Genomic DNA, 27,213 nt, shown 5'->3' with positions numbered 1-27,213 from the left:
GTCAAATGATCTTACTGCGATTCTTCTCATGCCCAGCCTACATCAATAGGCACTTTTTTTTTTTTTTTGACAGGCAGAGTGGACAGTGAGAGAGAGAGACAGAGAGAAAGGTTTTCCTTTTCCATTGGTTCACCCCCTAGTAGCCACTGCGCTGATCCGAAGGCAGGAGCCAGGTGCTTCTCCTGGTCTCCCATGGAGTGCAGGGTCCAAGCACTTGGGCCATCCTCCACTGCGTTCCCTGGCCACAGCAGAGAGCTGGCCTGGAAGAGGGGCAACTGGGACAGAATCCAGCGCCCCGACTGGAACTAGAACTCAGTGTGCTGGCGCTGCAGGTGGAGGATTAGCCTATTGAGCCGCGGCACCGGCCACAATAGGTACTTTTGAATTCTCCTTACGTAGTCTTTCCTATCTATTAGCCAGGGAGTTTTGATACTCTTTTTTTTTCTAATGTTCTTGCAACCATTCCTCTTTCCACTAAAATCCCCATTCACCAATTAAAAAAACTTACTATATCAACCTTTGACAGAAGCATTTTGCAGAATGTTCATTCCTCAGTTTCCCAAACTTCAACTCCTTTACATATTTTGGATTATATTAAAATCATTGGATTAAATGTCATTTAATCTACTTTGAACAAATTAACCCTCTTCAAAGAAATTTTCTGTCAATACCTGTGTTTTATGACACCTAGCTCAACATCCTTGCTCTGGACTTCAACGCTCCTTGCATTTGCTTCCACCACTGTGATCCAAGCTTGACTGCACCATTGTCTATTACAGATACCACACACTATTGTAATTTATGCTTATTCAGTGACATCTGGTCGCAAAAAGTCTATTTTCACCTGACAGCCTATGGACTACTTTTCTTGCAACGAAATGTCATCTCCTGTTGTCTTTCTAAATTCTTGCCAAGTTTGAGGGTCCAGATAAAAACACAGATTATAAAAGACCTGCTAGGAACACACCAGCTCTTATTTATATGCTTCTCTGTTAGACTTTCCGCCAGTGACTGTCACAGCCAAACACATTTTACACCCACATATGTTACCTTTGAATGTTCCTATTTCGTTTGGATTTATTGGGCCAAATAGTATCCTGTCATATAAATATATTTCTCCATAAACACCTTTTAATAATAATACCATACTGCATAATACCATATACAGTGTTTGCTTAATGCTTATTTTGGAAAGAATAGAGATTGATTATAAATAACAGTATTTATAAAAATGAACATCACATTATCCAACCACCTCAAACTTAGCTTAATTCTGGCTAAATTTGGTTTTGACTTATGTATAAAATAGTACTAAAAAATTAATATATCATTTCTTGTGTTGGTAAGATCTTTCATATTCAGTAGTATACTTTTTTATACCTGGAAGCATTATAAGATAAATGATATGGTCACTTTATAGAAGAGAAAACTATATTTCAAAAAATTCCATTTAATAAAGATCAAATACTAACTCTAATATAAATCTTACCCTAGTCTTAATACTCTTCTAATATAAGTTTGAATAACAACATTAGGCTTATCCCACCCTCACCTAAACCTGAGTCTAGCATTAGAGATAATTCAGATTCTAGCCTTAAGCTTAAATATAACCATGAGCCCTAACTTTAACCCTTTAGCTCTGAACTCAGTCCTCATTCTAACCCTAACAATAATCCTATTTCTAGACCTAATTCTAAACCTAGTTCTAATCATATTCCTAAACCCTAGTTATAATCCTAATTTTAATCAGGCCATAACACTAGCCACAACCCAAATTCTAGCCCTAACCCTAACCCTCAAATTCACATGGTTGGTAATAAAGTAAGAAAAGTTGGTAAAAAAGCAAGAAAGTCTCAAAGAAGGATATAGATCCAAAAAATGAGCTATAATGTGTGTGTGTGTGTGTGTGTATAATCTCAGATATGTGAAAAGAAGTCATCCTTTTTAAAAAATAACTAATTTTCAACAAAAGAGAAGCTTAAGTAGAAGAAAATTTTCTGTGATTAATTTTTTCATTGTGGTTTTTGTGATCACTGACAAATGAAATTTAAAAAAAATTTTTAGCCGGCGCCGTGGCTCACTAGGCTAATCCTCCACCTTGCGGTGCGGGCACACCAGGTTCTAGTCCCGGTCGGGGCACCGGATTCTGTCCCGGTTGCCCCTCTTCCAGGCCAGCTCTCTGCTGTGGCCAGGGAGTGCAGTGGAGGATGGCCCAAGTCCTTGGGCCCTGCATCCCATGGGAGACCAGGAGAAGCACCTGGCTCCTGCCATCGGATCAGCGCGGAGCGCCGGTTGCAGCACACTGGCCATGGCAGCCATTGGAGGGTGAACCAATGGAAAAGGAAGACCTTTCTCTCTGTCTCTCTCTCTCACTGTCCACTCTGCCTGTCAAAAAAAAATTTTTGGGGGGTGGGGGCACTATGGCATATGAAGTTTGACTACAGAGAAATTGAGTGGGATGGGTTTAGATTTGGAAACTCTCAGTTGCTATTGAAAATACGGATGAACAGTCGACGAGAAACTTAAGATATGTAAAGGACTGAATGGTGCCTACTCAAATTATATACTCATATCAAAATCTAGAACCAGTTTTGTTGACTTAGTTTGAAAAATAATCTTTGGAGAGGTAATTAAATTAAATATATTGTGTTGAGGTCAACCTGTATCCAAAGGTCGTTGTCCTTCTAGGAAACAGAAGAGAGGGAAACAGAAAGAGGCAATGTGAGCATGGAGGAAGCATAGACTACAGTTATGCACCTGCAAGAAGTACCTCCACAGGAAATAAAAATAATAATAAAGCCCCCAGAGGGATCGTAATCCCACTGATACCTTGAATTTTGGACTTCTTTTTTTTTTTTTTGTTTAAAGATTTATTTACTTATTTGAAAGGCACAGTTACAGAAAGACAGAAAAGTCAGTAATAGAGATAGAGACAGAGAGAGCATCAATCTGCTGGTTTACTACCCAAATGGCTTAACAGTTGGGGTTGGATAAGGTCGAAGCCAGGAGGTTGGAACTCCATCCCAGGCTATCACATGGGTAGCAGAGGCTCGAGTACTGGGACTGTCTTCCTCAGTTTCCCAGGTGCAATAGCAAGAAACTGGATTGGAAGCAGAGCAGTTGAGACTAAAGTTGGCACCAGATATGGGATGCCAGTGTTGCAGGCAGCTTAATCTACTGTGACTCAATGTCACCTCCTGGTTTTTTGACCTTTGAACCCCAGAAAAGTTAAAGTTACAAAATGAATTTCTATTGATTACTTAGAACACTGAGTTTATGGTACCTTAAAGCAGCCCTGGGAAACAATACAAACATACGCTTATGTGACCAACTCTATTAAAACCAGAATGGGAAGGATGGTGAATTTTCTGGGATAAAATTCCTGTAATAAACTACCAGCCAAGGAAAGTTTAATTAGAAAGAGGGTCACTAGTGATGAAAATTGTATGCTAGTGAAGTTGGATCAGCGTGTAACTTTCTTATTTAAAGATGATCTAGAACCTTACCATCTTACTAACCACTTTTCTCCTACTACTGGTTGTTCAGATCGAGTCTTACAAGGTAGGTAAGGTAAATTGCAGCACCAATTTCATTTCACAGTTGCAGAATAAAGCTCATAACATAGCTGTGCTTTCTGCAAGTGGTTTTGGAAGCCGTACTGTCTGATCAATAAATGCCACTGGCACAATTGTCATCCTATAACATGACTTCAATCCTGCTATGAATGTGTGACGAAGTCCCCACTCCGTACCATGTAACCTTCGGCTAGCATTCAAGGAATGCTGCCATCTGACTCTTTTCTAACTCTGTCATGGTTCTTACTATATCTCTATTGAACCCTCTGTTAAATGTGTTTTTCACCATTTTGTTGCTGTCATTTTCACCGGGAGTCCTTAAATTGTCATGGATTTGTACCTGACCTTTAAGGAAATAATCTGAGTCTTGACTCAAAACTTCACTCCTTCTATCACTCTCCACCTGTTTTTCTTTCAATATAAATTTATTTAGTGCCTACCATATGTCACACATCAGTGCTAGGTGCCGGAGATATAGAATCTTCAAGTTTTTGTCCCCTAACAATGACCTATTTATCTGTAAGTTTAATATACTCTTTACCGTGCTCCTCATCAATGCTTGTTTCTCCCACCAGCAAACTAACACATTATCTTTTTGTTTACAGGGAGCATCTTCCTTTTGTTCACCTTTTTGTTTCTACTTGTCCTGGTCCCGGCACATGGTAAGTAATCAGTATATTTAAATGAATGAATGGTTAAGCATTGAAGCTTATATCTGCATTAGTCATTGAGAAAACATGGACATTTTTCTTGAGAAAATAAGGACTTACCAGAATCTTCAGCCTTGTGTGAAGCCTGGAGAATTTCTGGAAAAAGGTATAGCTGTCACTTTTCTCTTCCACCTTCCAAATAATTGACTTTTCTAAGTGAACCACACTTAGCAAATATAACTCAAATCCCTAAGACAGAGCTAAAATCATTGGAATTTAGAAGTCAAGAATCATTTAACATATTATTTCCTGAAAATAAAGACTTGGAATCCTAAAGTTACTGGTCATGTTAGACAATGGGAAGTCAGAGCATTGTTCATCTTTTTAAGTGATATAGCACTTGTCCATATTTTCTATCTGAATAGAAAACAAAAGCTTTGGATTACCTATGTCACTTATTTTTAAACTTATTTTAGTCACATGTCTTTTATTGATTGGAACCTTTCATGAACAAGTATACAAAGCAAGAGCAGAAATACTTTGTGTGAAGTAAAGATTGAGTCTTCAGTGGTCTTGGGTGATCCTCAGCCCTTTTGGTTCCATCTTGCTAGCTACAACAGAAAACCAGCTTTCAAACACTGGGTTTACCCGCAGTAACTTAGGGGAGAGAGAGAGGGAGAGGAAGAGGAGGAGGGGGAAGGAGGAAGGAGTGGGAGGGGGAGGGAGAGGGAGGAAGGGGAGGGAGTGGGAGAGGGAGGGGGGAGAGGGGAAGGGGAAGGGGAAGAGGGAGAGGGGATGGGGAAGAGGGAGAGGGGGTGGGGAAGAGGGAGAGGGGGTGGGGAAGAGGGAGAAAGGAGGGGGAGAGAAGAAGAAGAAGGAGGAGGAGGAGGAAGAGGAAGAAGAGGAAGAAAATATTCCTTCTCTAAGTTAATTTTAAATATAGTATATGGCACAACAAAAATATCACTGTCCTGTCTTGCTATGTTCTCTGAATTTATCTGAAAATAAGCAGAAGCACAAAACTGAAAATAATGAATCTTCAAAACAATCAGAAAGCAAAAAATATTCAGACTTTAGAGCAAATTAATGCACAAGACAATGAGAAAATTGAAAACAAAATGCAACATTAGAAAAAGAAATTATAGAATAAAATATAATGGGACTGAGAAAATACATTCACTTTAGCAATGAATACACATAAAATATACACTCATAAAATATTTGCAGATTAGATAAAAATCTGAACCCTATTAAAGCTCTGTAAATGAAATGCATGTAAAATAATTATAGAATAAAAGCATAATGATGTTCAGACACAGGAGAAAAAGCAAAGAAAGGGAAAAGGCTGGGGGAGTAGTGTTAGACTTGTTTGAAGTCATGTGATAAGTCTGGGTGTTTAAAAATTTAAAAAGCATGGATCACAATGAACATGTGTCAGGAAATTTTTAAGCCAAATAATACAGTCTCAAAAATTTTTTATTTTTATTTTTTCATTTTTTTTATTTTTATTTTTTTTTAATTTTTGACAGGCAGAGTGGACAGTGAGAGAGAGAGACAGAGAGAAAGGTCTTCCTTTTGCCGTTGGTTCACCCTCCAATGGCCGCCGCTGCAGCCGGCGCACCGCGCTGATCCGATGGCAGGAGCCAGGATCCAGGTGCTTTTCCTGGTCTCCCATGGGGTGCAGGGCCCAAGCACCTGGGCCATCCTCCACTGCACTCCCTGGCCATAGCAGAGAGCTGGCCTGGAAGAGGGGCAACCAGGACAGAATCCGGCGCCCCAACCGGGACTAGAACCCGGTGTGCCGGCGCCGCAAGGTGGAGGATTAGCCTATTGAGCCATGGCGCCGGCTTAGTCTCAAAAATTTGAATGCAAAATAAGTACATATTTAACAGGATTTTTAAAAAATAGTGAGAGGGAAGTTTACTTATTTCATTCATAGAAAAATATATCAAATATGCAAAATTATGAAGCTATTTAAGATATAAGCAGATGAATAACATGCTTATTAACTATATGAAAATATAGCTAAGGAAATAAAACATTTGCCTTCTAGTCATATGCTCATGAGTTATTGACAAAACTGTGCCTTGTATTAATTAGGTCACAAAAATATCTCAGTGAAATTCCATGAACAATATATTGTCTTGAAAATTGGTCATGTAATATGTCTTGTAATGTAGTAACTCTAAAATTTATAACAAAAAAGAAAATAACACAACCACAAAAAATGTTTAATGTAATTTCTCATGAAGTTTTGGATCAAAACAAATATCAAAATTAAACCACAATATGCCTTTAAAATGGTGATATTTGTTGTAAAAATCTACACATAAAAAAGTGGTTATGGTTAAAGCAGTTCTCAGAGGAAAATCCTTAGTCTTAATTACTACTTAGTTTTAATTACTAATGGTCATCCAGTACTTATTTTGTTCACTTAACCAGAGAGAGCAAAAATTGAATTATTCAACAACTCAGCATACAGTACAAGAAATTAAAAATATATATGAAAGTGGGCACAGGAGAGACAAAAGACAGAATTAGGACAAAGTTGCCAACCTGAGAAAGTCCAAGAACTGATTTTTTGAAAAAAAAGAAAGAAAGAAAGAAAGAAAACTAATAAAATTGATAGACCACTAGCTAAAAGTATTAGGAGAGAAAGAAAAATAAACATGAAAATTAGAAAAAAAATGAAGAAATAATTATTAAATAAAAAATCACAAATATTCTAGAGAATGCTTTTCTCTATTTCATGCAAATAAATGTGAAAGTCTGGATACAATGTGTGATTTTCTAGAGGAAGAAAAGAACAATTTCAGAAAAGATAAATTTCTGTGTAAGAAATTGATGCGATTGACAAAAGTTATCTTCTAGTTTACTTTGTCTCTCCCTCTAAAGTACTTGACTCCTAATTTTATTCATAAATATGAATTCTCTCATGCCTTCTACAAACAGACATTTAATCTCTTTCTTTCAGACAGGAATGTCTAATTATTCTTATGACATCAATATAAGATAGAAAAAGAAGCAGCACCACATTACAGAAACTGAGGAAACCCTGGACAATGAATTTATGAATATCAATGCTGGTATACTAATATACTACCAGCAAGTAAAATCAAGTATCACTGTAAAGAATATCAAAACTAAGTGCGTTAGGCCGGTGCCACGGCTCAATAGGCTAATCCTCCACCCAGTGCCGCCGGCACACCGGGTTCTAGTCCTGGTCAGGGCGCCAGATTCTGTCCTGGTTGCCCCTCTTCCAGGCCAGCTCTCTGCTGTGGCCCGGGAAGGCAGTGGAGGACGGCCCAAGTGCTTGGGCCCTGCAGCCCCTGGGAGACCAGGAGAAGCACCTGGCTACTGCCTTAGGATCAGCGCGGTGCGCCAGCCGCGGCGGCCATTGGAGGGTGAACCAACGGCAAAAGGAAGACCTTTCTCCTGTCTCTCTCTCTGTCCACTCTGCCTGTCCAAAAAAAAAAAAAAAAAAAAAACTAAGTGCATTTACCAAATAAAAGCAAAGATGCAAAGATTTCTACTAGAAGCATTGTTGCTCAGAATTTTTCACCATCAACAGCAATTAAGTTAATAGTGTGAATCATCTATATTCTCTTTTTGTTTATGTGATTGAATATGCAAAATGTAAAAAATTTCACACAAGAAATGGTTATCTTCAGAGTATAATCTAATAGCCTGAGATAAGAGAGCGACTAAGTATCAGACTTCATCAGGTTTAATTACTATCTACTGTAAAATATAATAGCATTCAGTATAGTACTAAAAAGAAATATTAAATTTTTATGCACTATCATCCTTTTTACATCATCATCATTCTTACTGATTATCTTCTTTTCAGAAATGATATATTAGTCATTGAAATGTTTACAAAATCTATTTATTACATTTTATTAAAGAATGGTTAGAAGTTTTACTACTACTATAGAAATAATAGTAAATCATAGAAATTCCTCAAAATGTATCTATTGGGAGTTAATATTGCTATTTCTTCAAATTCTGATATGAAGGATAAATTTATAACAAAGCTTTTTACTTCTGTTACGTTTATCTTAGTTCCAAAGTCTTGTAATATCTGATGACTTTTGTAGGCTCTTCCTGGTCTCAGTTATTTTGCAGGACTGCCCTTAACTTTGCCCTCTACATCAATGAATATTGAGTTCAGAAATTTGGAGCAAAGAAGTTGGGACTAAAAAGATTCCAAAAGTTAGGAAACAGACAAAGCCTCCCAAAGGTCACCTGAAGAATTTGAATTTCTTCTCTAAAGAAGGTTTTAAGAAGTGCCTGTTATGATTAGAGTTCCATCACAAAATACAGCTGATAAATAGGCAGCATTTTGTTGTGGTATAGAAAATCAGATGAAAGAAAAATGGAAGTCAGCTACTTGAAATCAAATTTCCCATCAATTCAAATGATCTGTCTGGCAGGCCTAACCTTATAAGAAGGCAAGTAGGGGATCTACTCTTAGTGTGTTAAATGTAAGGGATTCTGGAAAGCTGGCCCTTAAACTCATCTTTCCTGTTTAATAGTACTTGGCCCTGATATTCTTTGGACATAGAAACCTTTTGTGACCTTAAGGATTGATTTCTCATGATTCTAAAGTAACACAGAGATCTTTTCCTTTGGGAGAAAGGCTTCATGAAATATCCCCCAAATTTCTTAAGAGAATATCTAAAAGGCATAAAGGCACTTGGCAAATGGCACTAGGTATTCAATAGGAAGGACGGCACAAATAAAGAGAACAAAAGAATTAATTTAATTAATTTAAAGGTGCTTGAGGGCAGCACCTGCCTCTGAGAGACAAAGTGAGAATGTTCTGAGTATAAAATATGACCTTGTCACACTTGCCCTGCTGTTTGAGAATGCTTCTATCCAGCAAATAACAGTATAGCTGTTACAACGCTGCTGGGGATGCCTACAACCCGTATCGGAGTGCCTAGGTTTAGGTCCCAGTTCCTCTTCTGATCCCAGCTTCTCGCTAATGTGCACTCTGGGAGACAGCAGATTATGGCTCAAATACCTGGGTCTTGCCACCCGTGTGGGAGATCCAGATTGAAATCCAGGCTCCTAGCTTTAGTTTAGCCCAATTCCAGTCTTCGCAGGCATTGGGGAATGAACCAACAGATGGAAAACTTCTCTTTCTCTTTCAAATAAAATGAAAATAAATAAAAATTTTTAAAGAGGAGATATCCAAAATAATAGAAGATTCATAAATAAAACTCAGATTTTCCACTTCCTCCTTCTTATAATACCTCTTCTCGTTATTTCTCATATAATTTTCTCTTGTTTGTTTGAGTTTGACCTATATTTGTCTTCATGGTCTGAGTTTAACCATGAGGAAAGAGGAGAGGAGAAGAGGGAGGAAATGAAGTCTTTTCGCAAGAAATAGTCCTTACTAAACACAGGAACTACCCTATATTGCCTAGGAAGCAAGGCTCTCCATGAATTCAGCCTCTATTTTTGAAAGTGAAAAGGATTCCAGTCAGGCAGGTTTTGTTTTGATAAGCATCCGGATTTGGGATCATTATCTGAAGCTCTGTCTGTCATTACATTTCACAGCAATGAAAGAACATCTACTCTTAGGTTCTGAATCAATGAAGACGATCCAATGAACGGCTCAGTTTGTTTTCTTGCCCAAGTCACTGTAATATTTCCCAGATTTGGACTTGGCCTGTCCAAGTGTGTGGGTATCAGTGTGTGATCAGTACTTCCCATCCTGTTTGTAGGTATATGACTTCCTACCCAGACAAAGGCCTCTTAACTGATCCTTAAAATAGAGGTCAGGATGAAAAGGTGTCCTTGCTGTTTCTCATGATGGACATTTTAATGGCCAGATTTCCAGATGCCAAGAAGCTAAAACAACAAAGGGAATTATTTGGAAAAGAAGGTGAGAACCTTCTTACTGTGAGGTATCATTGCAAGACTGGCACATCCCTTAAATTGAAGGATAACCATCAGGAAAGCATTCTGCGATAATAGGGTCGAGTAAGAACGGATATAGTCAGAATGGGTTAGCTACAAAAAGGAATTGCCTTCTGGAATAAGTTTCAGTTTAGCTGTGCCTTGCTTTAAAAAAAATAAAGTGCTAGGTACAACTGTAGCCATGGAACAGTTGCAAGAAAAGTTCAGTTTCTAAATCTGGAAGAGGTTATACAGGGATGCTCTGAGAAAATTCATCATTATGATACCTGTATGATTGCATATGGATGTTATGATCACAAGACAATAAGAATAAGCAAAAGCCTGCTAACTGTTTCTATAGGACAATTACTCAAGTAAGAAATTATCACTGAACTTCTGAAACAGTGGCCCATTTCAGCTCCCATTTAAAGTTTACTCCCCTGTTGTGTCCTTCATATTTTTTCCCTAAAATTGGGTTTTGCAGCATCCACTGGGTACTATCCTTTTTTAGAATTCTGGCCAAATTTTGGAGGGGAGGTGGGTTAAGGAAGAAAAAGGAGTTAAGGGACATTGTTAGACTTCATTGTCATGGCATCTTGAGAGAAAGGATGATAAAAGAGACATCTCCTAATAAAATGGATTTAAAACTACCATGCATTGTTTGACTGAAGTGGATGCTTGTAGCACTGATAATAACTAACCTTATCTCTTGTGCTGTTAGGGTGGGGATGTCACTATTATATGGGCAGGACATGGATCACTGTAGAAAAACACAGTGCAAGAGATAAGATCTAGAAGTCCCTCCTCCCCTGGTTTTTTTTTTTCAATGCTGCTCAAGCCCTTTCCCCAACCCATACATCCCTTGAGATAACTAATCTGGTGAACATCCAATTACGAGTTATGGCTAATTTCTTCCAACTGTTGTCTGTTAATTGGCCTAGTAGAATAGGTCCATATCTTGCTTCTTTTTTTTTTTTTTTCTAGACTCTGACTACCATTGCAATACTAGTGTAAACACCAAATCAAAGCCAAGTGGTCCAGAGCAAAAATCTGCAATTCAAAATCTGCAATTTCTTTTTATTTATTTATTTATTTATTTTTATTTATTTTTTTTAAATCTGCAATTTCATCAAGAGACCCAAACACCTCTGAAATTCTGTGCAAATGATATGTGTACACACACACTTGTGCATTTTCTTGAAAGGAGGTCTCTAGCATCTATCATTCCTTTTTTAAAAGATTTTATTTATGTATTTGAGAGAGTGACAGAGAGAAGGAGAGACACAGAGAGAGGTGTTTCATCCACTGGTTCACTCCCCAAATGGCCACAATGGCCAGAGCTGAGTTGATCTGAAGCCAGGATCCAGGAGCTTCTTCTGGGTCTCCCACACGGGTTCAGGGGTCCAATCACAATGCTTTTTTAGGCCATAGTGGAGAGCTGGATTGGAAGTGGAGTAGCCGGGACATGAAGTGCTGCCCATATGGGATGCCGGCAGAGCAGGCAGAGGCTTAGCCTGCTCCACCACAGCACCTGCCCCAATCTATCACTCCTTTTAAGATGTTCATAACCCCTGACCCAGATAGTTTAAAGACTCTAAGCACAGGTTCTCTTTGCCAGAGTTTGGACATTATCTTGCCTTTATATTTACCTTTCTGTAGAGCCAATGCATTATTGATAAGGGACATTGTTTTTGTGGATCTAAGAACACTCCCCTTCTTCACTTGTCCAAATGCCTTCATTAGCAGATGTATCCAAACCTGCCATGGCCTAACCTAAATTGGAAGAGTTGCTTCCCTTTCCAGGGAATTACCCTACACCCATGAGGCTTTGCTCACAGGATGTGTCCAAAGCGTATGCTCCCTGACACAGAAAGCCTGCTCCCATGCTTACTGGAAGCATCACTTCTAAGTTCAATCCCTACTCTACAGCTTCCTTTGTGATCAGGCGGAAACTCAATTCCAGCTGAGACTGTATCCTGCTCGGCAAACTCTCCTGCGCCATCTTCTTTTCTCCAAACCCTTTCTGGGAGATCACCTGAAGCCCCAATCCAGGCTCTGCTTTTGTATAACCCCTTCGAAACAGTCCATTCTCTTACACTCTTAAGCAAGTTTATGTGGCTATTTGTCTCACAGGATTGATGGTCTAATTAGGGGCATTTTTGAGAGAATAAAAACTTTAATTAGTATACTCAAATGTTTTCTTGGCCTATTTAGAAATAGCAACAACATTTTTGAATTATGTAAGACTATTTTTCTAAAATATGGGTAACGATTGCTATTATGACCAACTCAAAATGAAAATAATTTGTTTGACCTTTATAGATTGACCGGATATGGAATTATGATCTATTTACCCTCTGTCTATCATATTTATAACTTGAGCTTTCTTTCCCCCCTCTTTTTTTCACTTATACAAGTATTTTTAAGCCATGATTCTTGAATGAGGGCTAGCTCAATTTGGCAAAGCACTCAAGGTTTAAAGTAAGAAAAATTGTCTTGGCACCCTCAGAACTCTGGCTCATTCCACAGGTGTGATATACCTTTATGTACGCCTATTATTAGTTGATAAAATCAACGTAAACCTACTGTGTATTTACTTGGGACAATCCAAATATCACCAACAGATCATGTATCCCTGATCATCTGTTTATTTGGCATAGATACTTGCCTATAATAAAAAAATAACTATTATTTTATGAGCTCTTAAACTATGGGAGGCCCTGTGCATACATTATTTCACTTAAGTATTAAAACACATTCACAACAGTAGCAGCCATTCGGTCTTTTAGAACCAAATAGATACATCCTCATACAAAGGTGTACACATTATTTTGTTCCAGGACAAATATTTAGTTTCTTGGGTTTTCGTTAATAAAATACTAAAGATAGAAGTAGGGACTTTCTGCATCTTCCTGAAAAAAAAAAAAAAAACACATTCACAATGCAAGTAGGCATGTCTACATTCTAAAATTCAGAATCTTGGATATGCTAATGAACATGTTCATATATATGTGATTGACAGAAATAGGCCTGTCTACATTTTGTAAATCAGAATTTTGTATATGTAAATCAAATTTTATATTTATGTGATACTTGAAACAGAAGTTTTTATAGCATCATCTGACGCTCAAGACAATTATGCTTATAAATGGGTAAGTAAGGGGCCAATACGGTGGCATAGGAGGTAAAGCTGCTGCCTGCAGTGCTGGCTTTCCATATGGGTGCCAGTTCAAGTCCCGGCTGCTCTACTTCTAATCCAGCTCTTGGCTATGGCCTGGGAAAGCAGCAGAATATGGACCAAGTCCTTGGGTCCCTGCACCCACGTGGGAGACCTGGAAGAAACTGTAGACTCCCAGCTTCTGATCAGCCCAGCTCCAGCCATTGCTGGCCATTTGGGGAGTGAACCAGCAGATGGAAGACCTTTCTCTGTCTTTCTCCCTCTGCCTCTGCCTCTCTGTAACTCTGCCTTTCAAATATATAAGTAGATCTTTTAAAAAAATGGGTAAGAGAAACAGATTTGAATAAAAAGAGACTTCAGAATTTCACGGAAAATGGTAAATCATTAATCCTAGTAGCTTTTGATGAATCATAGACACATATTGTAACACAAAAAGAAACCACCAAGAAAACACATGAAATACAAATACATTATAAATAATTGTGATGACATCCTTGAAAAAATCCAAGTAAATCAAAAGAAGGCAAGAAAAGAGAACCAGAAAGGCAACAAACAGGAAATAAAAGGAAAAGAGACAATCAAAGTACATATTTAAGCTTGGCATTAAATGTAAATCATCCGAATATAACAATTACAAGGTAGAGATTGGCAGATTAGATTGAAGAACATGATGCAACTATATGATGTTATAAAATGTCACTTAAGCTTCAACATCATGGGTAGGTTCAGTGTGAAAGGATGAGAAAGTTATAATACAATGATATGAATAACAAAAAAGCAGAAATAGCTATGTTAATATGGGATGAGTTTAAGCTTAGAGCAATGAATGCTTTCAAATCAGTAATCTAATATGACCTCAGTAAAATAACTCAAGGCAGGAAGAAAAGAGCAAAATACCTCAAAGCAGACATCAACCATGAGGTCATGAAGAGCATAAGGCAATGAAAATGGTGATAAGAAAACAGTGAAAGCTAGTAAAATCAAAGGCAGTTTCTTTAAAAAAATATAAAATTGGTAAGCAATACTGACAAAAATAAGAAGAGACAATGGACAACTCACCAAAATTAGGAATAAAAAGGGGAATAAAACTATGGATTCTGCAGCCAGTAACTGGGTGCTATTATGAACAACTAAACACTCAAAGTAAGCAACTTAGAAGAAATGGACAAACTCTTCAAAAACCACAAAGATGGTTATAAGAAGAAACTGATAATCTGAATGGGCCTATAACCACTCAAGAGACTGAATTAGAAATTGAAAACTCCTGAATAAAATTTCCAGGCCTAGATAGTTTAACTGGCAATTTCCACTAAATGAAAAAAGAAGAATAAATATGAATTTTAGACAGTCTCTTCTGGAATTTTTAATATCCCTAACTTGTTTTATGAAACCAGTATTAGCTTGACATGAAAACCAGAAAAAAGCAGTACTGGAGTGGGAACTGGATGGAGAGAATAGAACAGATCAATGTTACAACGTTTGTTATTCATATGATGAAAAATTTCTTAGGATCGGTATGCTGAAAATTGCAAAACGTTGATGATTGAAATGACAGACCTTGTCAATGGAAAGATATATCATGCTCATGTGTTTAAAAAGTCAAAAAATAAAGATGTCAGTTATCTCCAAGTCACTTATAGGCTTAAGGCAATTCCTAAAAACTCTACTGAGGTTTCAAAAGGTTGTTTTTGGTAGACATATTTGAACTGTTCTAAATCATTTATGGAAAGGTACAGGCCAAGTAAATATGCTATCTTGAAAATACCAAATAATGTGCGAGAATTAACCCTACCCAGTGTTAAGGTCTACTGTATAGATACAGGGTCGTATGCTGTAGTCTGGGTCATATGCTACGGGCAAAGCAATACACACAATGCAATAGATGAGTGGAAATACACCCCCAAGAAATATACTCACATAAATAGTCCAAATTGAATTTTTTGAGAAATATTTTATTTATTTGAAAGACAGAGTTACAGAGAGAGGTAGAGCCAGAGAGAGATATCCCCTGTTCCACTGGTTCACCCCCAAAACTACCGCAATGGCCAGAGCTGTGCCAATCCGAAGCCAGGAGCCAGGAGCTTTTTCCAGGTCTCCCACATGGGTGCAGGGGCCCAAGGACTTGGGCCATCCTCCACTGCTTTCCCAGGCCATAGTAGAGAGAATTGATTGGAAGTGCAGCAGCTGGGACATGAACTGCCAAATTGAATTTTGACAAAGATGGCAAATTGTTTCTCTAGAGACAGGAGAGAATTTTTATTCAAATGATTGTTCTACAGCAATAGAACATACATAAGCAAAAAAAAAACTAATCATACACCTTACACAAAAATGAATTTAACCATTATCAAAGACGTAACTGTAAAGCCAAGACTAAAAAAAAATTTGGAAAAAAAGCTCTTGATAACATTGATAATATTTGTGACTTAGAATTTAGGTAGAGTTCTTAGACCAAAGGATGACCCCCTAAAAGGAAGAATTGATAAATCGTATTTCATCATATTTAAAGCTTTTCTTCTGTGAAAGACCTCTTCAGAGAATTGAAAGACAACCAAGAGACTGGGAGAAAATATTTGCAAATCACATATTGAACAAAGGAATATTATCTAGAATATACTTAACAGACTCCGAAAACTCAGCTTTCAAAACAAACAACCCTAAACAGACATTTTACCAGAGAGAATACACAGCTAGCAAACAAGCCTCTGAACAGATGTTTGGCATCATTAGTCATTGGGAAAATGCAAACTGAAACCACCATGAGATATGACTGCCCATCAGAATGGAGAAAATAAAAACAGTGATAACACCAAAAGCTGATATTACACAGAGAAACTGGATCACTCATAGTATGCTGGCAGGAATGTAAACTTGTATGACTACTTACGAGAAGTATATGAAGGTTGCTTACCAAACTAAACATGAACTTAAACATATGATCCAGCCATTTCTCTCCCATGCATTTATTTCAGATAAAATAAAATTTACAGATAAGAACTGCATTTAAACATTTATTCATAACAGCAAAAGAGAAAGTATACGTTTTTAAACTACTGCAAAATGATGTATATATAGCAAGGATATTATTCAGTAAGAAAAAGAATAAACTATAGACATACACATCTTTGCCTATAAACAAATGAAGAACTAGCTAAGTAATTCTACCTTGTTCTCTCCCCATCATAAACCTATTCCACAATTTATATGGAAAAGTTCAGGCCTGATGTCTTTGATTTCTTATTATAAGGGAGCTATCGCAAAACAAAGTCAGAAGGTCCAGTGGGAGCCTTCAATGTAGGCAACAAAAGCAATAACAGAGAAAAAATATTTACTGAATATATTTTTTCAGATACTGTTCTGAGTGTGACACATGTATAAATCCCCATGTCAGTTGAGTTAGATGCTAAGATGAATCCTATTTTCAAATCAAGGAACATGGCAGAGAGAGATCAAGTACCATTTTAATCATACAGTTAGTAAGTGGTGGAGTGAAAATTCGAATTTAGAAAGCTTGGATGTAAATTCTGTGATCATAAATGAAATGTTATAGCTTAGTATCCTCAACTAATTGTGTTTCATTCATCTCCTGTATAACAAGTAAAGTTTTCTTAGTATACAAATCACAAATTTGACCCCTAGTGCTAGCTCTGGAAACACCTGGTTCATTTGAACATATTAAACTGATGCTTAAGAACTGATGTGAAATGACAATTCAAAAGAGCTAATGTGGGACAGATTAATCACAATTCTTTAGTTTGTGCCTTCATTATGATTTTCCACTTCCTCTAGATGGTGTAAAATGTACTTGAGAACATTAGAGATTTTTCAGCAACATGCAAATTACAAAACTAATATGGACTTGCTTGAACGTTGTTTCACAATGTGGAGTGAATAAAATGAACCCGGAAAAAAATTACCTGAAAATTAAAGTCAAATGCGTTTGGCACTTAAAGAGTGTTCATTAGCAATGGTAGTAATTTCCGTACATTATTTCATGTTACAGAACTTGTGCATGGAATATTGGATCCTTGCCCTCATTGTCTTTGTGATGTGGAAACTATTAAAAAGTATTGCTTGTGCAAGGAAAACTTACCAGGATGTTTTAGGAATTTCAGGAGGCTGTGAATATTATAGCTTGAGTAAGGAAACCAGCAATCATATGACCCTTCTTTATAGGTTTTGTTTTTTTGCATGTGGAATTATAGGGGCATTTTACCACTCTCCTAGTCTTTCTGTGAATGTAAACTGTTTACTTAGTAGTCACAGGCAGACAGGGGAATTCTCACAGTTAATATTACTTCGCTGAAAAGAAATACAGGCTCTATAATTTAGTGAGCTATTAATGAGGGGTTGGTTGTACAGGCTTATCTGATGAACTCATCTTTTGAAGTTCATGTTCAAAAACTTTGAAGAATACTGCAGCTCATCAACCTGGCAGCTTTAATTCATGCAATGGAGACCTAGTGGAAAGCAATTCATACCTGCTAGAGTGTAACTATGTCCCCTGAATTCCATGTGTTACTTAATTCCCAATGCAATAATATTGAGAGGTGGGATTTTTAAGAGGTGGCTGGATTGCTAATACAATCCAATTAGCCACTAAATTATTGTCACTATCAATGGAGTAGTTTTCTTATGAGAGTGGGCTTGCTATAAAAGCGGGCTTGGCCTCCTGCTTTTGTGTATGTCCTCTTGCCCTTTTGCCTTCTGCCGTGAGATGAAGCAGCAAGAAGACACTCACTTTGGACTTCCCAGAATGCTAAGAACTGAATCTCTGCCCTTGGTAATCATTGTCTTAGCTTCTGCGTTATTGCAGCACAAATGGATTAAGACAATATTTAACTCTGCCCAGCTCCAGACCTCTGCACACCAGTATCTCTCTCCATTATGCACTATGAAGATATTTTCATATGTGAAATAGCCTAAAATTAGGACTCCAACTCATTTCAGTGGTGGTTCAGAGCTCAGTCTGAGAGTCCTGAGCTGAGGCTGGCCCTGAAGTGGGCCTGGTTTGACAAAGCAAGGCGGAGATCCAGGTTACTTCTGTAGTTGCTGTGTAGGCCCTTCCTACCTTCACAGCCATGCACACAGCTATTTCCAGTAAATGTGAAATGTAGTAAAGCTGAAGGAGTAGAGATGCAGTCATGATTAAATAAACGTGTGCCTTTAAAATACATTTAAAAATGCATGTAAGTGTTGGTACTTCTGGGTCCTCAGAAAAAACAAAAAACAAACAAACAAACAAAAAAACAGACAGGAACCAAACACATGGATCCATTTTATCTTGATTCTTACTGCCTTGCAGTGACACAAAGATAGTAGATACTTTTAGTATCTTAACAGGATTCCATGTAATTTTCATGACACCTACCTTCCAGCTGCTGCTCATGAATCACAGCTGTCTCCTCTTTTTAAAAATCTTCTCCATGGACCATGGGTACAGCAATGCATAGGCAGTTACGTTCTCACTGAAGGTGGCTGAATAATAAAATGGAACACAACTCTGCTTTTGGTTATAGACAACTCTGGAGTTCTGCACACATTCTAAAGCTCGCCAGGAGATGAGGTTGAGGCCAGGCTTCAGCTGAAACACCCATCTGTATCTTCTTTCTATTTTTCTCATTCAGTAACAGATGTCTCCTGTAAATCATGTTAATATACTCATGCACACACATGCACACACACATATCAGGCTTTGATATATTCTTCTAGGGAACGTAACTAAAACAGATACTTATTGAGAGTCACCAAAAATTCATGACAGGAGGGGCATCAATCTCCACACACAGAGACATAGTTGAGAAAAGGAAAAGAGGTTATATCTAACACACACAAACAAAAATAAATGCAGCTACTTTTTGTAGAGTGCACTGAAGCTGGAATACTTTGGATACTTAAACTAATTTATTTAATTTCCTGTAATGGGAAATTAAATGTGTATAGAGCATATTGTTTTTGGAATTACATTTGTATTTTAAAATCTGTGAGCTATAAAATAGTTTGCTTAAAAAGAAGCCTTTGGAAAGTAGGCTTCATGGAAATTCATGGTGGGGAAGAAGCCTAGCACTTCTTCACAGGTAGGCCTCTGGACATACTCAATAGCCTTTGTAGAGATTCTGAGAGAAGAGGATTTATGACTTTTTCACCAAATCACTTCAATAATAGTTGTTGCAGTCTACAAGTTCTCTGTAATCTAATACAATTGCTTGGCACCCTGTTTTAATTTCCTTCCTCTCCTCTGCCCTGTATATACTTGAGAAATTGCTGCAGTGTTTCCTTTACTTTTATCAGAGTGTTTCTTCTTCCTCCCCCCCCCTTTTTTTTTTTGCCAGAATTGGAATGTGGGTTTCCATCTCTTTAATATACAGACAGAGCACATAGATATTCATTGGTACCTGAGCATGAAGGGCAGAAAAGGAATGAAGACTCTAACATCACAGAAGGAATTAAAGTTACAATAGAGGTAGGCATTTAAATAACCACATGGGGCCCCTGTATCACGTGTTAGAATGCCTGGTTCTGAGTCCCAGTATTTTGTTTCCGATACATCTCTGTTTGTAGACATGCACCCTGAAAGACAGTGAGTGGTGGCTCAAGTACTTGCGATCCACATGGGAGACCTGGATTGAGTTTTTAGGCTCCTGGCTTTAAACTGGCCCAGTACTGTCTATTGTGGGCATTTGTGAAATGAACCAGTGGATGGAGGATTTATCTCCCTGTCTCTGTGCCATTAAAATACAAACTAACAAAAAGGCCAGATTGGCAGACTTTTAATTATTGGGTAGCTTGTGATTGCATGGGTTCAATTTACATGGTAGGATTTGGTTGGGGGGCTGCAAAGCTGTCAGGAGCTCAGCTAAGCTGGAAGAGGGATGAACTGTCAGGTGTCATAGTAGCTGATTCAGAGAGCAAAAACCGTGTCTTTAATTACCACTGCAGTGGTATAAGCAAGAGGCTAAAACCAGAATACTGTCAATATCCTCTGTTCCATCTGCTCCCACTGAATAGTACACCAGTCAAAGATCAGACAGGTCAGCACTGAGGTGGGGGTGTCTCAGTACAGGGGAGCCCAGACAATAGGTTCCAGCCACGTTGTGGACCTGGTCATTGCAGGGAAGGCTCAAGGGGAGGGTGAGGAGTGGGGAAGTCCTGGATACTGATCAAAGTGGGAAATGTTTTATCAGTTTACGCTTCTCACCCATAAGGAGACCTCAGCAAAGGCTGCTGAGGATGCTCTCAATCCAAGGCCTCAGACAAGACCTCCATGAAAGAAGGTGCAAGCGGAGGAAGAGCCTGCCTGGCTGGGGTCCTGAGTCCTTGACTCTCCTGCGATTGCTTCGTTGCCCTGGCTGTGTCTGCATCCACTGTGGGGGAGGGCAGCTTCTCACTGATGCCAGCCGAATAAAAGCCTTTGTAGGTGTGTATGATTGGATCTGAAAAAGACACACAAATTTGTTTTTCCAACCAGGAATATGGCTCTTTTAATGCTGTGAGGATAGGTAATCTTTTCTTGCTCTTGTTAGCTGACTCTACTAACAAGAACTTGAACCCTTGGAAGAGCTTTCTCTCTCTCTCTTTAAAGATTTGTTCATTTATTTGAAATACAGAACTACGATGGGGAGAGAGATTTTCCCATCTGCTGGTTTACTCCCCAAATGACCACAATGGCCAGAGCTGGGCCAATCCGAAACCAGGAGCCAGGAGCTTCTTCCAGGTCTCTCACATGGGTGCAGGGGCCCAAGGACTTGGAACATCTTTTGCTGCTTTACCAGGTTAATTAGCAGGGAACTGGATCAGAAGTGGAGCAGCCAGGACTTGAACCGGCACCCATATGGCACTGCAAGTACCCACTGTGCCACAGTACTGAGCCCGAGCTTTCCTTTTTGTTAAAAGAATAAATATTTATCCACTAGCCCACAGAAAGGAAAAAAAAAATCTTGGTTTTATTGGGTCTCTAAATAGAACAAAGTCTTAAAAGAAAAGTTCAGAGCCAAGTGTCATTCATCCCTCTTCTTGAGTCTGGGATCCAATTTACTCTATACATGGGGTAGAATTCCCAGACCATGCAGGTTCTGAAAAAAAGAGAGACAGAAGGAACCTAATAGGTGCTGTGAAACAACCTCTCCAGAGCAAGATTTTCCACAGAAAATCTTAAGCTGCAAACTTGAGATGGAAATGATTTGTTAGAAAAATATAAAGCACACAAAAGACGAAGTCTTCTGGGAGGGGTAGTCATGTGAATAGTTCATTAAATGATGACTGTACTCTTAGACACATAGCAATACTGAAGAATATGGAAGACAATGAAAACTATCTAACAAGAACTCATGAATTAGCAGATTTTCTGAAAAGGAGTAGTAATCCAACATTAAGCTTTTCATCAAGAATAATGGAGACCAGGAAACAGTGAAAAAATACATACAATGGATGTTTGAAAATGGGAGACAGAAAGTAGAAAGAAAACTGTATTTTTTAAAACACAGTAACAAAGTTTACAGAAAAATAAAATATTGACTGATTTTACTTCTCAATACAAAATTCACATACAAAATCAATAGCATTTTCTACACACCACCACAAACTAACTAGAAAATGCAATTCATTTATGAAGACTCCATCTACCGTTGGAACAAACCCTAGAAGGTGTTAAGGAGAGAAGAGTAAAATGAATTTATGGGGAAAATTATTAAATTGTATTGTAGATCATTAAAGAAAATTTAAAAATATTGAATGAGATGCCATATTCATGGGTGGATTACTGTTAATTTCGATAAAAGAATCTATAGATATAATACATTTCTCATTAGAACCACAAAATGATGGATACTTTCTGTCACATGTCTTGACAGCCATATCCTAAAACTTATGAGGTAAAATTGGTTTTAAGATTTTTAAGGTAATTTTTTAATGAAAAGTAAAAGGTATTTACACTACAGATATGAGCACTGGTGATACAACTATCAGAGAAAAACAGATGTGGCCATAGAAAAAAGATCAATGTGGTATCATGTATGCATGAGGCTAATGACAGGATGAAGAGCATAGAGACAGGCCAATGTGTTCATCAATATTTTCTCTGAAACCAAGGTAGTATTACAAATTACAGTGGGTAGAATAAAATAAAAATGAAATTATATTCTTATTCTACGTGATGTGGAAAAATAAATTTCAGAGACAGCAAAATTACAAATATTTACAACACACAATTTAAAATTTTAAGACTCTAGAAGAAAATCCCTTAATGGCCACAAAGTAAAATTTCATAAACATGATGCAATGTTCAAGTCTTAAAGGAAATGATTGATGAATTGATCATACTAAAATGAATAAAGATCTATGGAAAAAAGTGCATTGTGAGTAAAGTTAAAATCCACATCACAGACTGGCAGAAGATATTAATGATGAACATAGCCTTGAAAGACTTAGTAGCCAGAACACATAAGGCATTTCTCCAAAACAATGAGAAACATTAAATATCTTGATAGAAAATGGGCAAGAGATGAATGAAGACTAAGAAGGAGAAAACCAAATGTAGTGAACATGGAAAATGCTACTTAATCTCTCCAGAATGAAGAAATACAATTGGCACAATACTGAGATCTGTATTACCATCTGTCTTCTAAAATTAAAATAATTTAAAAACAGAAGTCTGATAACTTCAAAAGGAGATGAGAAAGGAAGGAAATGTCCATTAGTAATTGTGACAAGGAATATCAGTAGAAAGAGAAACTCATTATTGCAATGAATTAATACAATAAAGTCCTTTTATTGTTCATGTCTCAGTCCAGTGGACATGATCCTGTTCATGCAGCTGTCCCTACAGTCTCTCAGGAAGTTCAGTGACTCTCTTCAAGGAGCTCAGAGAACTCTGTATTCAGCTGATAGATGCAGAACGAGACCATGGGGAAGCCTCAGTTCTCAGACCACACATCTCTTCTACTATATCATACCTGGACAGCCTTTGGCAACAGTCAACTGCAAGGAAGACTAGGAGTCAGTGTTCAGGAAGAAGAGGAAAAGGCTGTCCACAAATAAGCTGTAATCTCTTGCCAAGATGAAACATCTGTGCATCACTGTTGACACTGTACATGAAGACAGCTATTTTTTATTTTTTTATTTAATAAATGTGAATTTACAAAGTGCAACTTTTGTATTGTTGTGGCATCCCCCCCCCCCACCGCGGCCCTCCCCTCTCCCACTCCCTCTCCCATCCCGCCCTTCATCGAGTTTCATTTTCAATTACCTTCATATACAGAAGATCAACTTAGTATATATTGAACAAGGATTTCAACAGGCTGCACTCACACAACCACACAAAGTATAGGGTATTGTTCGACTAGTAGTGCTGTCTTTAAGTTTCATAGTAAAAGACATTAAGGACAGAGGTCCTACGTGGGGAGCATGTACCCAGTGACTCCCGTTGTTGATTTAACAATTGGCACTCTTATTTATGATGTCAGCAATCACCCGAGGCTCTTGCCATGAGCTGTCTAGGCTATGGAAGCCCCTTGAGTTCACCAACTCTGAACTTGTTTAGTCAAGGCCATATCACAGTGGAGGTTCCTTCCTCCCTTCAGAGAAAGGTGCCTCCCTCCTTGATGGCCTGTTCCTTCTGCTGGGGTCTTGTTCACCAGGATCTTTCATTTAGGTTGTTTTTGCCACCGTGTCATGGCTTTCCATGCCTGAGAGACTCCCATGGGCCTTTTAGCCAGATCCGAATGCCCCAAGGGTTGATTCTGAGGCCGGAGTGCTGTTTGGGGCGTTTGTCATTCTGTGAGTCTGCTGTGTGTCCTGCTTCCCCTGCAGGATCATTCTCTCCCTTTTAATTCTATCCTTCATTATTTGCCTACACTGGTTTTATTTGTGAAATCTCTTCAACACTTACCTTATCCTTTTGATCGGTTATGTACTTATCACTTTACCAAGTGTGCTGGCATTGGTACATGCCTCCTTGATAAGGAGTTGAAATCCCCTGGCACATTTCTAGCTCTACCATTGGAGGTAAGTCCGAGTGAGCATGTACTTTTGGTGTAGTTAAAATGAATTTTAAAAATTAAACATATCAGTTTGGCTACATTTGACAGTATGAATTAGCATAAGAAATTAGAGGGTACAAGTGTAAAATTATAGCTATTTTATTTCAAATTTTACAAATAGTAGTTTCTAGAGTCTATGCATATATGTGTGTGATAATAGCATAAAAACATGTAAGGAATGGAATGTGCCAACTTCACAATAGTAGCAAACTCTGCGAATGAAGTGATGAGTCAGGCTGACTTGATTTCCTAAAAGAGAAAAGAAATCTGAAGCCAATGTAGCAAAATATTGCCCTGTGTTAAATTTAGGCTTGTGTACAAAACTATCTGTTATTTGTGTCCCCTATTGGATATTTGCAATGCCTATTAATAAAATTATACTAACAATAAAACTTAAAAATATACAAATATGTTTCTGCATTATTCAGTCATCATTTCTGAATTGTTAAAATTCCACAGAGTTCTGTTCCTTTCACAGTGAGTCAATGAAATAAAGCAATTTGATTTCAATATAGTTTTAAAAGGAAGGTCTTGGCATGATTCTAACTCCACCACTTGGGGGATCCCAATACCATCCCATCAAGGTGGCATGTACCAATGCCATCTAACTAGTCCCAGTGATCAATTTCAGTTCACAATTGATCACACTGATAGGTCTAAGAGTCAAAGGGATCACACAAACAAGTCTAGTGTCTGCTAACACTAGCTGATAGAATCAAAAAGAGAGAGAACGATCCATCATGGGAAGCAGGATACACAGTAGACTCATAGAATGGCAGATGTCCTAAATAGCACTCTGGCCTCAGAATCAGCCCTTAAGTCATTTGGATATGGCTGAAGAGCCCATGAGAGTATTTTAGGCATGGAAAGCCAAGACACCCTAAAAAAAAAAAAAAAAAAAAGGAAGACCTAAATGGAAGATCTCTGCAAGTGAGATCCCAGTGGAAAGAATGGGGCCATCAAAGAAGGAGGTACCTTTCTCTGAAGGGAGGAGAGAACTTCCACTTTGACTATGACCCTGTCGGAATAAGATTGAAGTCAGCGAACTCAAAAGGCTTCCATAGCCTTGGCAACTCATGACTAGAGCCTAGGGAGATTACTGAGGCCATAAACAAGAGTGTCAAATTGTTAAGTCAACAACAGGAGTCACTGTGTACTTACTTCTCATGTGGGATTTGTCCTTAGTGTGTTGTCCAATGTGAAGTAATGCTATAACTAGTACTGAAACAGTATTTTACACTTTATGTTCTGTGTGGATGCAAACTGATGAAATCTTTACTTAATATATACTGAATTGATCTTCTGTATATGAAGATCATTGAAAATGAATCTTGATGTGAATGGAATGGGAGAGGGAGCGGGAGATGGGAGGGGTGTGAGTGGGAGGGAAGTTATGGGGGGGAAGCCATTGTAATCCATTAACTGTACTTTAAAAATTTATATTTACTAAATAAAAAAATAAATAAAAAAGAAAATAATAAAAGGAAGGTCTTTCAGCAAAGTGAAATTTAAAAATTCAGTATCTAAAATTTTAATATCCAGGGGCCTGCACTGTGCTGTAGTGTGTTAAAGCCCTGGCCTGAAGCACTGGAATCCCATATAGACACTGGTTCTAGTCCTGGCTGCTCCTCTTCCAATCCAGGTCTCTGCTATGGCCTGGGAAAGTGGTAGAAGATGGTCCAAGTCCTTGGGCCCCTGCACCCATGTGGGAGACCTGGAAGAAGCTCCTGGCTCCTGGCTTTGGATCGGTGCAGCTCTGGCTGCTGTGGCCATCTGGGGAGTGAACCAACAGATGGAAGACCTCTCTCTTTGTCTCTACCTCTCTCTCTGTAACTCTGTCTTTCAAATAAATAAAATAAATCTTTAAAAATAAAAAAATAAAATCTTAAAATGCTATTAATACATTTTGAAAGATTTATTGATTTATTTGAATGTCAGAGAGAGAGAGAGAGAGAGGGAGAGAGAGAGAGAGATTATCCATCCATTGGTTCACTCCCCAGAGGGCCACAATGGTTAGGTCTGAGCCAGGCCAAAGCCAGGATCCTGGAGCTTCATCTGGATTTCCCACATGGTTGGCAGGGGCCTAAGCACTTGGGCCATCTTCCACTGCTTTTCCTAGACCATTAATAGGGAGCTGGATTGGAAGTGTAGCATCTGGGACTTAAACCGGTGCCCATATGGGATGCCATTGTCAAAGGCAGCAGCTTTGTCAGCTATGCCATTATATCTGCACCTAATACAATGTTTTCATAAAAGCTTCAATTTGTTGCCCCTTCACTGAACTCAGAGTACAAAAGTTGGATGTAGAAATTTTTAATAAACAATAACTTATGTGGTTACTAATTGACAATGAAATATGCATGAGTTAGCCTTAATGCTTGTGTTCACATATAAATTATAATTTTTTAAAGATTTTATTTATTTATTTGAGGGGTAGAGTTACAAACAGTGAGAGGGAGAGACAGAGAAAGGTCTTTTGTCCGCTAATTCACTCCCCAAATGGCTGCAATGGCCAGAGCTGCGCCTATCCGAACCCAGGAGCCAGGTGCTTCTTCCTGGTCTCCCATGCGGATGCAGGGGCCTAAGCACCTGGGCCATCTTCTACCGCTTTCCCAGGCCATAGCAGAGAGCTGGATTGGAAGAGGAGCAGCCAGGACTAGAAACGGCACCCATATGGGATGCCAGCACCACGGACGGAGGATTAACCTACTGTACCATGGTGCTGGCCCTATAAATTATAATTTTTGATATCTCATCTGAAGACATCTAATTATTTAAAAACTATATAAGGGATGTGTGGTTCAAGTACCTGCTTCTCTGCTTCTTATTCAGCTTCCTGCTTAAACACATGCTGGGAGATAGCA

At 38.3% G+C, this 27,213-nt stretch overlaps 1 long non-coding RNA gene across 1 annotated transcript in view; it reads left to right on the top strand.

Annotated features, from left to right (window-relative positions):
* The window catches only part of LOC149123404 (uncharacterized), a 125,050-nt gene extending 105,278 nt beyond the window's left edge, over positions 1-19,772 (top strand). The window contains exons 3-4 of the long non-coding RNA XR_016215908.1: positions 4,181-4,237; positions 19,646-19,772. This is a non-coding gene — a long non-coding RNA (uncharacterized LOC149123404). The remainder of the gene's footprint in view (positions 1-4,180; positions 4,238-19,645) is intronic.
* Positions 19,773-27,213: the final 7,441 nt, after the last annotated feature.

Source organism: Oryctolagus cuniculus, chromosome 11 (genome assembly GCF_051225735.1).
Source record: "Oryctolagus cuniculus isolate XC-2025 breed Fujian yellow rabbit chromosome 11, ASM5122573v1, whole genome shotgun sequence".
NCBI lineage: Eukaryota > Metazoa > Chordata > Mammalia > Lagomorpha > Leporidae > Oryctolagus > Oryctolagus cuniculus.
This window is presented reverse-complemented; position numbering and strand designations above follow the sequence as displayed.